The sequence below is a fragment of the Triturus cristatus genome, chromosome 3_1, assembly GCF_964204655.1.
Source record: "Triturus cristatus chromosome 3_1, aTriCri1.1, whole genome shotgun sequence".
NCBI lineage: Eukaryota > Metazoa > Chordata > Amphibia > Caudata > Salamandridae > Triturus > Triturus cristatus.
This window is the reverse complement of record NC_140583.1, coordinates 348,664,582-348,682,349: the sequence shown is the minus strand read 5'-3', so window position 1 is coordinate 348,682,349 and position 17,768 is coordinate 348,664,582.

Below are 17,768 nucleotides of genomic sequence, written 5' to 3'. Positions count from 1 at the left end.
GAGGGCCCCTCAGCCTAGTCAAAGAAGGTTGGGAGATGGCCCCCCTAAGACCCCTCCAGACGTCTTCAAGTACCTCCTGGCACTACGCAATCAGACCCGGCGATTCAGGGAAATGGCAAAAGCGAATCTTGAGGCCAGTCAGGAGGACATGAAAAAATGGTACGATCAAAATGCCTCCTCCGTCGAATTCGAACCTGGTCAACAAGTGTGGGTGATGTCCCCCACCGAACCATGTGCCTTGCAGGACAAGTGGACGGGGCCCTTCAAAGTGGTAGAACGCAAGAGCCCCGTCACCTATATCATCGATATGGAGTCTCCCCGGAACCCCCTCCGGGTCCTCCACACCAACAGACTCACACCCCACTTTGTGCGCTCGGAACTCAGCCTCCTGATGGCTACAGACAGTGGGGCGGAAGAAGACTCCGAGCCTCTCCCTGATCTCCTGAAGACTCAGGAGAAAGACGGTTCCGTGGACGGGGTCCGGCTCTCCGATGCCCTCACCCCAGAGCAACGCCAAGGTTGCCGGGACCTCCTGCTGCAGTTTGCTACTCTGTTTTCCCTCAACCCAGGGGTCACCCCCTGGTGCTTGCACGATGTGGACACGGGGGACAGTCCCCCTATCAGACACCGGGCATACCGCGTACCAGATCGGGTGCGGGCCTGCATCCAAGAGGAAGTGTTCAAGATGCTCATGCTCGGGGTCATCGAGCCCTCGGACAGCCCCTGGGCCAGCCCGGTCGTGCTGGTCCCCAAAGCCGCTGCCCCCGGCACCACTCCTGAACTCCGATTCTGCGTCGACTATCGGGGCTTGAATGCTGTCACCAGGACCGACGCTCATCCCATCCCCCGAGCGGATGAATTGATCGACCGCATGGGGGCTGCCCGCTACCTCAGCATCTTCGACCTGACAGCGGGCTACTGGCAGATCGGTCTCACACCCTGAGCCCAAGAACGGTCCGCCTTTTCTACCCCCGATGGCCACTACCACTTCAAGGTCATGCCCTTCGGCATGAAGAATGCCCCAGCTACTTTTCAGCGACTAGTGAACCAGGTCTTGGCGGGGCTCGAAGAGTTCAGCGCCGCCTACCTGGACGATATCGCTGTGTACAGCCACCACTGGTCCGACCACCTCCACCACCTCCGAGAGGTCCTGCAAGCCCTCCAGCGGGCCGGCCTCACAATCAAGGCCGGCAAGTGCCAAATTGGTCAGGGGTCCGTGACCTACCTCGGACACCAGGTGGGAAGCGGTCTGGTGGCCCCTCTGCAACTCAAAATCGCTGCCATCCAGTCCTGGCAACCCCCAGTCACGCAGACCGAGGTCCGAGCCTTCTTGGGACTCACCGGCTACTACCGGCGGTTCGTGAGGGACTATGGCAGCATTGTGGGGCCCCTCACGGGTCTCACGTCCAAAAACCAACCGAAGAAGATTAACTGGACCCCCGACTGTCAAGCGGCCTTCGAGAAGCTGAAAGCCGCCCTGTGCACCGCCCCTGTGCTCCAGGCCCCCGATTACAGTCGGGAATTCATTGTGCAAACGGACGCCTCCGACCACGGCATCGGGGCGGTTCTCTCCCAGCTGAACCCCGAGGGTCTTGACCAGCCGGTGGCCTTCATCAGCAGATGCCTCCTGGCCCGAGAACAGCGCTGGAGCACAATCGAGAGGGAGGCCTTCGCAGTGGTGTGGGCCCTCAAAAAGCTCCGGCCCTATCTCTTCGGTACCCACTTCCGGGTGCAAACCGATCATCGACCCCTGCAGTGGCTAATGCAGATGCGGGGGGAAAACCCAAAACTATTGCGCTGGTCCATCTCCCTGCAGGGGATGGACTTCACTGTGGAACATCGACCGGGCCACGACCACGCCAACACAGATGGCCTGTCACGCTTTTTCCGCCTCGACGAGGAGAGTCCCCAAGAGGATGGGTGACTCTCCCCGCCTTCAGCTGGGGGGGACGCATGTTGGACAGGCCACATGAAGGGCTCGCTCCCTCCCCGCATGACACGGCCCAAGCCCCGGACTCCTAGGTGTTACCCACAAGAGCAACCCGCACCCCGTCTCCCGACGGAACTCCTGCCCCCGGACATCCATGTATCATGGGGCCGAACCCCTACCGGCTCCCCCGGCCGGATCAGCCGCCATCTTGGACACTGCGCCATGAGGCCGCGTGGCCTCAGCTCGACCCTAACCCTGGGCCTGGCCCGGCCCCGACAGCCCGGCACCACCATCCACCCAGGAGGTGAACGGACCACTTGGCCGGTCAATGGGAGAAAGAAGTGTCGATGGCTCTCCCCCGCCAGGTGCCGATCGCCCTCCAGCTCCCCCGGGCGCTGGCTCCACCCCCTGCTGGGTGTCTGGACTCCCTCATCCCGGACCCCCCGACCTCCAAGTGCGAGGGTCCGGACATCAAAGGGCGCCAGACCTATAACTAGGGCAGCTCCAGAGCAGGAAGGCAGTTGTATCCTGGAGTCGAGAGACACCGAGAAGAACTCAGCCTTGACGGACTACTGGCGCTGCCGTAGCCCTGCCTTGTGAATTATCGTCCTGCCTGCTGGCGCTGCCGCGGCCTTCTGCATTATCCATCCTCGTCGGGACCTGCTGGCGCTGCCGCGGACCGTTGTAACGACCACCTTCATCGGGACCTGCTGGCGCTGCCGCGGACCGGGTAACGACCACCTTCACCGGGACCTGCTGGCGCTGCCGCGGCCCGTCCAAGCTAGAACACCGAGCTCGAGGATTGTGAGCTACCCACCATACCATCTCAGCTACCAGATTGGTAACCAGACTGTCCCGCTACCCCCTTTTCCCAAACCAAGAGACTAGAATCGAGGGGACCCCTGAGTCCAGACCTCCTTGTACCATTTCATCGTACCTCAAGAAATCGCCTATAAAGAACGTTAAATCCTATCCTTGTGTGGTGTGTATCTGTGGGGGGGGAAGTTACTCATCTGTACGATCGCTGGAGACGGCTCTCCCCGGAGACCTCTCCCCTTGTCCTCGGCCGACCCTCCCGGTCCGTCTAACACAAATATTTAGCGCCTGTTGTCTGCTCATGTCATTGTTGTCCTCCTGCTATTCCTCATGAGGATTGCAACGTGTGCTGAATCAGCGTTCCATGCACAGACATGTGGAAAGGTCAGTCTTGGTAAGGTTTGCAGCAAGGATTTTTTGTGGTGGTATGGGTTTGGAATGTGTGGGGACTGCTTCTGTGCATGTTGTAGTACCATGCATACATGTCTTCTCACCATGGAGCATATAACATGTAGCATCACTCCCATGATATGATAGTCACCCTTCTTGACAGTCATCTGTAGTGGAGTGTGGCGTCTGATGAAGGCATTAATGTGTGTAAACCTTGCCTCTGAAACATTGCAGATGCTACGGGCGGACATAGTGGGGGACATCACAACAACAGGCTCCATGGGGAATTGCAGCCTCTCCGTGTGCAGCAGGATGTGTTTGCCTCATCCCCTTAATTTGTGTGCCAGTTCATTGGGATTGACTTCATCCGTGTTGTGAAGGGGGTGTCCGGCGTATGTCCCACATGTTCTGTCAACTGACCTGTGAGTCTGTTAATATGGATGCATATCCCTTTGTGTGTGTATGTGGAATAAAGGTGTTCAGCACAATCCAAAGTGCCTCATCTCTGTCACTGCAGCTCTCTTGACAGTTTGCATGCGTCATCTATGGCATAATAGTAAAACATTGAGCATCTGTGTGTATGTGTACCTTGGCAACATGCATGCAGTGCTTTATGGCTAATGATCTCTATTGTGCATGAAGTACCTGGTTGGGTATGTATTTGTGCAGGTTGCTCCCCACAACGGGACGTGAACGCCTGCTGATGGTGTGTCTCCTTGCGCATCTCCGCATCTTGTTGCCTGATCCAGTGGCTGTAATTTATGGTGATTGTTCATACATTTTCTCGTAGTGACCCATGAGTAACCTGACACTCCTTCCTTTACTTACACCTGTTGCACTGTGCCTTTCAGACCTTGTCTTTGTGTGCTACTTTTTGCCTAATTTCTAACCCCTTCCGCCTGCTGCTGCCTCACCTGCTGCACCGCCCCACCGAGTGCCCTGATTCTGCAACCCCCACGCCTCCGAAATGCTCTGCCCTTCCCCCTCCACCCATTCAAAATGCAGGCAGCAGATTTTCTGTGCCACTGTAGCCCCAGCGCCGTGCCAAAGGCAGGTACGTCTGCGCCTGCAACATGCACAGTGCACGACCCTCTAGTCTTTGCATGACCCACGTCACACAACAGGCTCTCGAAGAAATGTCATCGTGACAATCATCCTCCGATATCAGGCAACCCCGAAATGCCAGAAACCGGTCCTAGGAAGCTTTTTTCCGGTCCAGGGAAGACATGGCTTGGCAGTTCGGGCTGGACTGTTCCCATGAGGCACAGGGTCAGACTGATTTGCATATGGCCATGTCTGACCTGGGGTGGCAGAGTGGGCTAAAGAACGGTGATGGATTAAACCCAGATCAGTTGACTGGGGGGTGAGTGCTTGCAATGTTTAACACTCCGTCCATCATTTCCTTTGGTCTTGATCAGGCAACCCCTAAGCACACACACGACACCTTAGCATGCTGAGTGTGCTACTCCAACTGCCTACACAGCGCTACCCAGCCTACAAGACTCTGTCAGAACGACCAGGTAATGTGCCTCCTACTCCACACTCGCTCCGTCTACCAGCACGCCATTGGACTCTGTTACCTCCTCAACATGACAGCCCCACACATCACCTTCATGACAGTAACCTGGACAAAAGCATCCTCAGCACATGACGTCTTCATTGCCATCTCACACGGATACAAGACCACCCGCAGGGACGGCAACACCAGTCCCGGGGGATGAATTTCTATTTATTCACAAGTACACCCTCAGAGTCAGAAATCTGGGTTTTCAGCAACCCTGAGTGTAACACTCCTCTACAGATCTGCAGGACTACTTCCACTATTCCGCTAAGCCATCAACACGTACATCTGCACGCATGCCCTAACCTCCATGGGCTACATGTGGCTGTGTGCCAGTAACTTCTTGCTGGATGGGGAACAACACCACCATCCAACATTGGTCCATCAACATTTGACTCCACGTCTCCCACAAGCAACACACTGCCCCACACCCCGCTCCCGATCCCCAAAGATGCTTGATGTAAGTCACCACAGACAAGCTGTGTGGGACACTCAAAACAACACCCCCGCCACACCCTGCAACCTCACGCACTGGATCAGCAACTGATCCAACAATCTTGCCACATTGACTGACTTTCCTGTGAAGCACAACAACAGTTAAGGTACCTGGGACAAGGCAGACCTACTGGACTCCTACAGACTTAGCCGGACTCTTGTGCAAACCTTGCAACACAAAGAGCCATCATTTGCCTTACAGCCCTGGAAAACACCACACACAGCCATCACCATATCATCAGCAAGGATAAGTGGAGATCCTTCAGATAGTGCGGAGACACCCAAACACACAACATCAAGGGGCTCATCAGCATTGTGAGTGAACTGACAGCAGATCTCCATCCAAGACACCCCAGCCTTGCAAGGCAGATCACATCCCTTGCAACTTTGTACCACTGCAAGCTCATGGGCATACACGACAGCCTTGGCACACAGACGCAGACAGCACTATTATCCGCAGGACAAACCCCCATTAGGTTATGGGCTCCCATCAGCAGCAATGACACAACCTTGCTCATTGCAATATACACTCTGGCTCTCCATCAGGCCCCTTCCCACACAACATCTAAACCACATCATTCCACATCCTTGAAGCCCACGTCCAGCCCGTCCTGAATGTCTCCTTTGAGTTTGCCACATTCCATGGGTGCAGGAGGCATGCAGAGACCCAAGCCCTTCTTAGACAACGGACGGCAGTACCGCAGGATCTCCTGGTACATCACCCTGGAAATGTCATCAGGAAGACACTCAACAAGCAAATGACAATTTTCCTCCATCCAACCTTCTCCAGGCAATCGGCACCAGACCATCTTCCACTGTAATCACACCACTGCAACCATCAGCATTGCCACCACCAACGACAACTTTGCCATGCTTAAAAATGGTGAGGCCACCACCCTTAACCTCTCAATGGCATTCTACACCATGTGCTACCACACTGTCAGCTCACACATCTCCAACACTGGTATCCAGAGGAGGGCCCAGAGTTAAATCAGAAAGTCGCTCACCAGCAAGGCCCAGGGAGTCTGCCTCCACGCTGCAACATGTAGTACACTGGGGTCATCTGGGCCATGCCCCAGGGCTCATCTCTCAGCATGACGATCTTCAATGTCTCCATGACCCCCCTCTACACCATCACATGCGCACACAACCTCATCATCATCTCGTATGCCATTGACACCCAGATGCTCCTCCAACTCACCAAAGACCCAGCCATTGCCAGATCAAAACTTCAAGAAGGCATGAGATCCGTAGAGGAATGGCTGAACATCAGCCACCTGAGGCTGGACTTGGACAAGACAGAGGTCATCATCTGAGGATTGTCCCCTTACAGCTGGCTCCACTCGTTGTGTCCCACTGGTCTGCGCACCGCACCAGCACCCAGTGGCCACGCACGCAAGCTGGTGTTCATCATGGACCCATCGCTGACAATTACCATGCAACTCACCACCATCTGTACCTCATGCTGCAACACTCCCCACATGCTGCAAATGACCCACAGATGGATCCACTCCAAGGCAAGACAGACCGTCCCCCTGGTCCACGACACCAGCCAGCTCAACTACAGCACCGGCCTCTACGGAGAACAACAGCAAAACTGCAGGAGAAGTTGTCCACATCCTGGGTGCATCAGTACACCTCATCTGCAACATCCCCAACCCCAGCCCCATCACCGTCCACCTGAGATAGGTACAATGGCTCACTGTGTGCTGCAGGATCACCTTCAGACTCCTCAACCACACTCAGGAGGCAGTCCACAACCCCAGACCCAACACCGACCTTGGATGTCTGTCATCTAACACCCCGTTGGCCCAAATCCATGCAGCCCACCTTGCCCTGGCCACCATTCATCACATCCACATAAAAACTGCATGCAGGAGATAGTTCTCCCACCTCGCAAAACAGACCTGGGACTCCCTCCCCGGGCACATCAACATGGCCCATGACCTCTACACCTTCATGATACTCTACCAAATTGGTCTGTCTGAGCAGTATTGCAAGCACCCCCTCAGCATCTTGAGGCCATCACGTTTGAGTATTGGGCTCCATGTCTGTATTTAGTGATATATTGTGACCCATGTGTGTCCTCGACCGGACTCAGATCCAAGTGTGGGGATGGCTGGAGTTTGTTCCACACTCAGGTATACTTCGACATATCCCCACACGTATGTTGTGTAATCATGCTAAATGACTGCAACATAAAATTTCATGTCTTAATTTTTTATTTATAGCTCTGGGGCGTGATTTGTGCACAGGTAAAGGTGCTATGCAGGGACCATAGAATCCAAAGTTCACAGGGGGAGATGGGATCCTTGGCATTTGAAGTCATCAGAGTCCAGACCACAGTGTTTGGCATCATTGGTCAGACTGTGACCAGCAAGTCCATGTGGCAGAGAATGTCAGTCAATGAGGTGATGCTGTCGCACATCAAGGCCAGGTGCCAGGCCAGGTGACCTGGGAGATGTGGATGGGCCGCTGCCTCTCATGGTCTTTTCCGTGGACGACCCACCTTCCTCGCGGGACCCTCAGATGCAGGCCTTGACGATGCTTGGGACGCTCCGTCGGACAAATCCTCCTCCTCCTCCCTCCCTGTGGCTGGTGGTGGTCTTCGCCGGTGGCACAGGGAGGGTTGCCCATGTTGTCGGCGATCCGGCGGAGTGAATGGCTTATGTCCCTTTGCACCGCCAGGAGCTCAGCCAGTCTTGCCTCCTTCCGTCCTTGGTGTTCTTGTTGACTGGCGTGTTGCTCGGCCTGCTGGTTCTTGATCTCTCTGAGGGTCACCACTACCTGGCTGAACTCCCTGGTGTCACGCCGGTATGCCTCCATGATGTTGTGGATGTGTGACATACCGGTCCCTTCAGCTGGCTGGTCAGGTTCTCGCCTCCGCCGTCCTCCACTCCCACCACCCCTGCCCACATGAGCCTGGCCAGCCGTTGTGGGCACATCGGGTCGTCGGGACCCCTGAGGGATGGCAGTGTCGGTGTTGTCTGCCTCCTCCTGGGTGCCCGCCGCACCTTGTCCCTCCTGGTCAGACTGGCTCAGTTGTTCACTGCGGGCAGGGCTCCTCGGTGTCTCCTGGGATGTGGCAGAAATGGGGGTGGTGGTTGGCACAGATGTTCCTGAACCAGGTTCTGCAGGGGCTTGGACACCAGAGGGTCCAGGTCGGTCGGGGTCATCCACGGAGTGTTGAGGGGCATCGCTGCCGGTGGGATCAGGGTCCTCCCGAGCCTGTGACTGTGATTCTTCCCCCCCATTGTTGGGGGGATATTCCTCACGTTGCCCTGAGTGTGAGAGACAGACAATGTTAATGCTGTTTCATGCAACATGCATGTTTCATACACATTCAAGTTGGCACTGTTCCTCCGGGTAGTTGTATGTGCCTAGCATTCTCCTCAATGTTCACTTGTGGATGGGTATGTTGCGGGGGACAGATTGATATGTTCTCCTGAGTCTTTAACATGTCGATTTGTGGCTTGGATGCTTCTTCGGCTATGTATTGGTCTTGTTGTGTTGCATGTCCATTGTGACAGTGGGTAAATTACTTGCCTGTCCTGGTGGTGTCTGTTTTTGTAAGGGGTGTGTGTGACAGGGCCTGCTGGTGGGTCTAGTGTGATTTGGCAGTGGGGCTCCCAGGTGATGTAGCTGTCCCCCCATGGAGCATGCTGCCATGACAGTGAGTTACTGTCCTAGATATCTTACCTTGTTGTCTTGGTGTTTGTGTTGGCACTGGTCACAGGAGGGCCTTGTGCTGTCTACACCCAGGCCGAGTGTGAGCTATCCTGTCAGTACTTTCCCAATCCCTGTGCATTGCGCATGGTGCATGGGTATATAGCTGGGCCATATGGGATGAGGGCAATTGTGTCTGATTTAGAGTTCAACAATGTGTTTTGTGCCACCGACCCTCCCAGCATACCATACATCCATTCTTGAGTTGGTGCTTCATGTAGCATGGGACATAGCATGGCCTTGCTTTGTCAATGGGGCATTCACAAGTTATTGGCATTAGCGTAGTTTTTGAGTGTGGTTATGGCCGGTAATGGCTTGGGGGTAGTTGGGTGCATTTGGTGTAGTTGGGGTGTGGATGGCATTACCCCCATGTTACGTAAGTTGTTTGTGTACTCGCCAGGCTCTGCAACTCCTTGGAGTCCATGTACTCCCACCGGCGGAAGCATGTCCATCACCTTCTCCTCCCAGGGATGGTATTGACTGGTCTACGGGGCACACCACCTCCAGTGATGTTGCTCTGGGCATAGTCATCATTCATTTTGCGCTTGACCGCCCTCCGCAGATCGTACCACCTGGCTTGGCATTCATTCCTGGTCCTTCTGATGGGTGCAACAGCATTCACCCTATCGACGATCCTCTGCCACAGGCGTGATTTTTCAGCTATGCTGGTCTGTCTGACCAATGTTCCAAACAGCTGTGGCTCGACTCTGATGACTTCATTGACAAGGATGTCCATCTCCTCCCTTGTGAACTTTGGATTCTTGTCTGTGGGCATGGTGTGGGGTGAGGGTGTGGATGGTTATGGGTCTGTGGGTCTGAATGTGACGGTGTGGGTGTGAATGTTTAGAGGGGGTATGTGTGAAGGAGGTTGTGTGAAGGTGTATATGGTAAGGTGGATGGGTGCAGTTGTTGGTGTGTGCTCTGTAGCTGCAGTGAGTCTGTTGCAAAGGCTCATGGTTTGTGTGTGTGGGCCCTTTTTATTGGTCCATTTGAGGGTGTGGCTCAGTTTGAATTTTTGGTGGGTGTGTCATAAGAGGTGGTTGTGAGTTTGCCTATTTGGATTTGTCCAGGTGAGTCCTTTCCATTTTTTTGTGCAGTGTAGATGTGTTTTGTGGTGTTGTGCGAGTCGAATAGGCCCTCCTTGTGCTGTTTTCCAGTGTCCGTGGTTCAGTACATGGCCCCATGCGTTGTGTGTGTACGGGGCGTAGGCCGCCATTGCTATGTACGGTGCGTACACCGCCATCGCTATGTACGGTGCGTACACCGCCATCGCTATGTACGGTGCGTACATCGCCATCGCTATGTATGGTGCGTACACCGCCATCGCTATGTACGGTGCATACACCGCCATCGCTATGTACTGTGTGTACACCGCCATCGCTTATGTACGGTGTGTACACCGCCATCGCTTATGTGCGGTGCGTACACCGACATTGCTACTGTACAGTGTGTACACAGACATTGCATTTGTACAAGTCATTCCCCGTGTACGGGACGTACGTTTTCCGTACAAATCGTAAATCGGTAAGCCGGTCCGGATCGTACTTGTACGCTCGGACTGTGTTTTTACGATTCGTACGGAAAAGTGTCCGGGTCCGTCTCGTAAAACTTTTCCCGCTACGATTTGTACGGATCGGGCCGATCCGTATGTACTTTTTCCCGTACGAATCGTACTTCACGGGTCGGACGTGACTTGTACGATTCGTACGGAAAAAAATACGGATACGAGTCGTACGGAAAAAAAAATACAGGATTGGAATCGGCCCCAAAATGTTTAAAAATTATAAGTAATATATATATAATGTAAAAACAAATTAAACATATACATATAATATATAATATATATACCTACTTCTTAATATGTTTTAATAATTATTTTTTATTCACTTATAAATCGTTTTAAAAAATTTATAAATTGTAAATACATCTATCCACATAAAACAATAATATAAATAAAAATGTAATAAATATATGTAACAAATTAAAAAAATTAAAATTATTTTTAATCTTTTTAAAATTTATTATATACTACATTAGCTAAAATAATACAAAAAATAATAGATAGAGGAGGGAATAAAATTACTAATCCAACTCCAAACAGTGCAACAGTAAAGAAAATGTTGGATAGCGTAGGGGAAAAAATTACTGTTCCCACCCCACTGAGTGCAACAGTTGAGAAAGTGTTGGATAGCGTAGGTGTAAAAATTACTATTCACACTCCAGTGAGTGCAACAGTAGAAAAGTGTTAGATAGCGTAGGGGTAAAAATTACTATTTCCACTCCAGTGAGTGCAACAGTAGGCAAAGTGTTGGATAGCGTAGGGAATAAAATGACTATTCCCACTCCAGTGAATGCAACAGTAGGGAAAGTGTTGGATAGAGTAGCAGTTAAAATTAATATTCCCACTCCAGTGAGTGCAACAGTAAGGAAAGTGTTGGCTAGCGTAGGGGTAAAAATTACTATTTCCACTCCAGTGAGTGCAACAGTAGGGAAAGTGTTGGATAGAGTAGGGATTAAAATTACTATTTCCACTCCAGTAAGTGCAACAGTAGGGAAAGTGTTGGATAGCGTAGCAGTTAAAATTACTATTCCCACTCCAGTGAGTGCAACAGTAAGGAAAGTGTTGGATAGTGTAGCAGTTACAATTACTATTCCCACTCCAGTGAGTGCAACAGTAGGGAAAGTGTTGGATAGCGTAGGGGTAAAAATTACTATTCCCACTCCAGTGAGTGCAACAGTAGGGAAACTGGTGGAGAGCGTAGGGGTAAAAATTACTATTCCAACTCCAGTGAGTGCAACAGTAGGGAAAGTGTTAGCGTAGGGGTAAAAATTACTGTTCCCACTCTAGTGAGTGCAACATTAGGGAAAGTTTTGGATAGCGCAGTGGTTAAATTAACATACTTATTAATTTAATAATTTTTGTAAAAAAAATAACATATTAATCATTAATTAATTAAAACAATAAATACCAATAAAATTAAATTAATATTTACTTAATTATAATAAATAACTTCCCACCCTATTCCCCTATAAAACCACAACCTGCTACACATAGAAAATACCACAATTAATTTAGTTATCAATTAATCAATTAATACAAGTTAATTACCAATTAATAATAAATTGACAAAACATTATTTAACAATAACATTAAATAAAAATTAATAATAAACTAATAATAATTTATATAATTATAAATTAACCAATTAATACAAATTAATTGTTGCCAATTAATAATTAATTAACAATAAATTAATAATCAACAACAATAAATAAAAACAAAATAATTCATCAATTATAATTAAATTACTTTCCACCCTATTCCCTATAAACCCACAACCCGCTACACATAAAATATAACATAATTATTGTAATTATCAAATATTCAATTAATAAAAAATAATTACCAATTAATAATGAATTAACAATACATTAATTAACAATAAATAAAAATTAATAATAAATTAATTATAATTAATATAATGATAAATTAATCAATTAATAAACGTTAATGACCAATTAGTGATTAATTAACAATAAATTAATAATCAAAAACAATAAATACAAATATATTAATTAATTAATTATAATTAAATTACTTCCCACCCTATTCCCCTATAAACCCACAACCCGTTCTGATACTAAAACGCAAAATGTACCTAATTGTTTTTACTAATTTCTAAATATTTAATACATATATTTAAAAACAATGAAAATACATTACAAAAAATGTTAAACATACATATAAAATACATAACACTAATTTAAATATTGATATTATTAACAATTATATTTTTGCTAATGATATTACTTACTTCGATATTATTTAAATATAAAAAAAACGATATTACTTACCATAAGGTCGATATTCTGGTCAACGATATCCTTGACATCGATATTCTGTCCCTGCGATATTAAAAACTCGATATTATGCACCATATATATATATATACATATTTATTACCTACTGACGGTCGCCAGTAGGTAGTTATAGTTAGAACTTAGAGGCCTATTAGGATGGCTGGCAAAAAAGCACCGCGACCGCCAGGGAAGCGGAAAACAACCGCCCGCCGGCACCGTGGGAAAACGGGCGGCCAAATTGGGATCAACTGCCCAAAAATCCGATCGCGGCGGAACGAGGCCAAGAAAAACCGCCGGGATTCGCGGGGGAAAAACACCAACCCGCCACAAGTATAGCGGAGACACCGCACCGGAAATTAGGATATCCCCGACGGTCCGCGGTACGTACCGCTGTCTCCGACTGCCGCAGTCGCACAATGGGATGAATGGAAGAGCCAGCAGAAGAGCTGAAGCACAGCCACCGCAGCGGATGATCCGTAAAAAATATGGCGGATGAAGCCAATAACCCACAAGAAGGCCGAAAAGTGCACACTGAAAACTATCCATGCCCCCCAAATACACAAAACACACCCCAATGACACAACCACATGGCAAAATGAAAAATACAAATCCCAGGACAACACACCTGTCAACAAGACCCCAATTGGACACACCCACATAGCTGAGTATAAAACCAGCCCCTTCCCTGAGCACAATGCCTTGCAATACTCCTGGAGAGAAGGGACACATACCCCAGCTGACAGGAGAGGCAAAGGACACAACATCACTAGCCACACCACACACAGCACCACCACCACCTCCACACAGTACAACTAACCCGCCTGCACAACACACACCATACAAAGCACAACCACAACCACCACTCACACTCCTGCACCCACAACCACTTTGCACACCACACACCATGGCCACACAGAAAATGCCCAAATTCACTGAGAGTGAGTTGAAGGTCATGGTAGATGAGATAGTCAGAGTGGAACCACAGCTTTTTGGTACCCTGGTCCAACAGACACCATTAGCCACAAGGACACAAATGTGGGCAAGGAAAGTTCAAAGGGTCAATGTAGTAGGGACCACTCCAAGATCAAAAAAGGAGATCATGAAGCTTTGGCATCATCTGAAGAGGGTGGTCAAGGAGAGTAGGAGCAAAAACCGTGAGCTGGCTCAGAGGACTGGCGGTGGCCCTTCCATTCCACCAAAACGATTCACACAATGGGAGGAGAAGGTGCTTGCCATACTGCATCCAGAGAGTCTCACAGGAGTAGCCGGGGCAGTGAAGGCTGGTAAGTACAAACAAATGACTACCGCCACTCTGCTATGTACTGTCTTGGACAACTACAAAGCTACACCACCTAGGACACATACCATCCATCTGCACCACACAATCACAAAAACATGGCTCACAGATCCAACATTCACCCACTCCCATTCACCCCAAACGTAGCTACCAACATTACCATGGGGGCATGTGTACAAGCAGACAGCACTACAACTCCCACCATGCCCCCTGTCCCACAACATAGCAAGATGGATCCCTCCCACCACCCCACACAGAAGCATATGTCAGCCATTACACAACCCACATCAAACTCACAGGTAGGTAGCCATCTTCCCCGGGAGGGTGTCTGGGGGTGCAGGGCCTGCACCACTACTCCCACCATGCCCCCTGTCCCACAGCCTAGCAAGCTGGATCCCTCCCACCACCCCACCTAAAAGCATGTGTTAGCCATTACATCACCCTCATCAAACGTACAGGTAGGTAGCCATCTTCACAGTGAGGGTGTTTGTGGGTGGGAGGCCTGCACTACTACTCCCAACATCCCCTCTGTCCCACACCTGAACAGGATGGACCCCTCCCCCACCCAGAAGCAGTTGGAAGCCATTACACTGCCCTCATCAAACTTACAGGTAGGTAGCCATTTTCCCCGGGAGGGTGTCTGGGGGTGGTGGTCCTGCACCACTACTCCCAACATCCCCTCTGTCCCACACCTGAGCAGGATGGAGCACTCCCCCACCCGGAAGGAGTTGGACGCCATTACACCACCCTCATCAAAATTACAGGTAAGTAACCATCTACCCCGGGAGGGTGTCTGGGGTTGGGGGTCCTGCACCACTACTCCCACCATGCCCCCTGTCCCACAGCCTAGCAAGATGGATCCCTCCTCCCACCCCACCCAGAAGCATGTGTCAGCCATTACACAACCCACATCAAACTCACTTTGGTAGGTAGCCATCTTCCCCGGGAAGGTGTCTGGGGGTGGGGGGCCTGTACCACTACTCCCGCCATGCCCCCTGTCCCACAGCCTAGCAAGATGGATCCCTCCCATCACCCCACACAGAAGCATGTGTCAGCCATTACACAACCCACATCAAACTTACAGGTAGCTAACCATCTACTCAGTGAGGGTGTTTGTGGCTGAGAGGCCTGCACTACTACGCCCAACATCCCCTCTGTCCCACACCTGAGCAGGATGGAGCACTCCCCCACCCAGAAGCAGCTGGAAGCCATTACACCACCCTCATCAAACTTACAGGTAGGTAGCCATCTACACAGTGAGGGTGTTTGTGGCTGGGGAGCCTGTACTACTACTCCCAACATCCCCTCTGTCCCACACCTGAACAGGATGGAGCACTCCCCCACCCAGAAGAAGTTGGAAGCCATTGCAGTACACCAAACAAACTTACAGGTAAGTAGCCAGTACGTGCACCCACCATTTTTCACAAATTAAATGGTGCCATATGACAACACAAGCCCTCTCATTGCACAAAGAGGCATACCTACCCCATTGCCAAGCACAGTGTGCACACAGGTAAGCTAAGGAAACTGTCACAGCTACCAAAGTGTGACACACCAATGCACAAGTAGAAGAAAGTCATGGCACAATCATGCACAGCACCTAGTTACATGTGCATCGCCATGGGGCAAGTGCAACAAGGACCATCAGAAAAATATGAAAGCATGTGTGGTGGCACAAATCAAGATATGCACATGACAGGACAAAGGTATGCAGGAGATGACAATGGCCAGTCCATGGCCAGATGTGACGTCTGCCAGGTCAGACAAATATACAATGAGTTTTCAATTAAACACATGTCTCATGCCCTCAATGGCAACAAGTCCCTGTAAACCTTATTTGTGCACGTGTCGCATGGTATGCATTGACACCTCACACCATGGACAAGTAATGCCTGTACCACTGCATCATGTCAGGAAGTACAGTAGTGCACATAGTCAACAATGTGATGATATGTCAATTGTGCAGTGAACAAAAAGTGAATGACACACTGCTAACACAAAGCTTGCTGGGTGCACTGCAATGACCATTTCACATCTGACCCACAGGTGACCAAGAACTCACTGCAGAGGACAACACCAGCAACCTGCAGAGGCAGTCTTCACCCCCGGTACATGGACTCTCGGATGTTGACTCCCAGGATTCCATGGACGATGTGCTCGAGGCCGGCCCATCTGGTGTGTCAGGGAGCAACGGGTCCCAGGACCCCATCGTCCCCCCACCACATCTGCGTCAACAACAACTTCCTAGCAGACCCCTGCTGTCACGGCCTGTGCGGCCACCGCCACCACCACCACAAACTACTGAACAGAATAACCCCATTCAGTAGTTGCAAAGAAAATCCCAAAATTAAATGTATTTATCTATGGCCGAGAAGGGTTCGCAAACCCTCCCGACCACAAGCTTTATTCTAATTTGCTGTCAACACGACAAACCAGGAAGTGTTGGCAGCCATCTTGTGACTCGGTTGAAAAGAGAAAAACAAACGCAAAAAACAAGAAAAGGGGGGAGCACAGAAACACCCTGACCCCCTAGGCCTGCTCAGGGGGTCCCACAAGGACCCCCAGGCCAAAAAAAAGCATTTTTTTTTTAACAATCGTCCGAATTCGCACTGGGTGTGTAAATCCGGATCGAAAATTAAAAAAACAAACGAAGCGCAGGCTCCCGCGCTTCGATATTTTTAGGCCCCCGGGTGGGCCAGGTCCCAGGGGCATGCATAAAATCTATAGCACGGGCCTGGGACCGCCACTTCCCCAGGGCTCGATTTAAGAGTTGCGTGGGGGCAAGAGGGCCACAGAGCTGCATTGCAGAGAGGTGTAAAAAGTGGCGTGGCCTCGGACCACCTCTCTGCAACGCAGTCCTGTGGCGCTTACTGGAGGTAGCTGGTGGGTTAGTTGGCCCTCAGGGACCCTCAGGATTCAAGGAGACTTAATCACCCAACTTAAAACACACCACAGGGCGCGTTTGTACACTTGTCACATCAGGCCCCACCCCTCTCCCTGCACCACAGTGCAAATGCGCCCTGTGGTGCATTTTAAGTCGGGGGATTAAGTACCCCTTCAATCCTGAGGGTCCCTGGGGGCACACTAGTCCACAGGTACCTCTTGTAAATGCCACAGGGGTGCGTTGCAGAGAGGTGCTTTGAGGCCACGCCCCTTTTTAAACCACTCTGCAAACACGCCTTCTGGTGCGCTGCTGGTGGGGCGATGAGGTCCTCTTGTGTCCTGGGAACCTCAAGACACAAGTGGACTTCATCCTCTGAGCAGCAGTGTGCCAGAAACCGCGAAACCGCGTTTGCAGTGTGGTGTAAAAAGGGGCATGGCCTCAGAACACCTCTCTGAAACACAGGTCTGTGGCGCTTACTGAATGTACCTAGTGGGCTACTTGATCACCACGGACCTTCAGGATTCAAGGGGACTTAATAGGGATGCCACAGTTAGAAATTAGCATTTAAAAAAACATTGAAACTCACTGGAAAACCATAGGTTTCAGGTATGTTATAGTTAGAAATAAACATTTAAAAAACCTTGGAAATTCACTGAAAAAACCATATGTTTCAGGGAAGTTATAGTTAGCTGGACATTTCACACGTACAAAACCATAGAAATTCCACTGTTATAGTTAGTTTAGCTAACTATAACTCGCGCCCCCGCAATGCACTGCTGATGACATCACATATTACATCATTCATGAC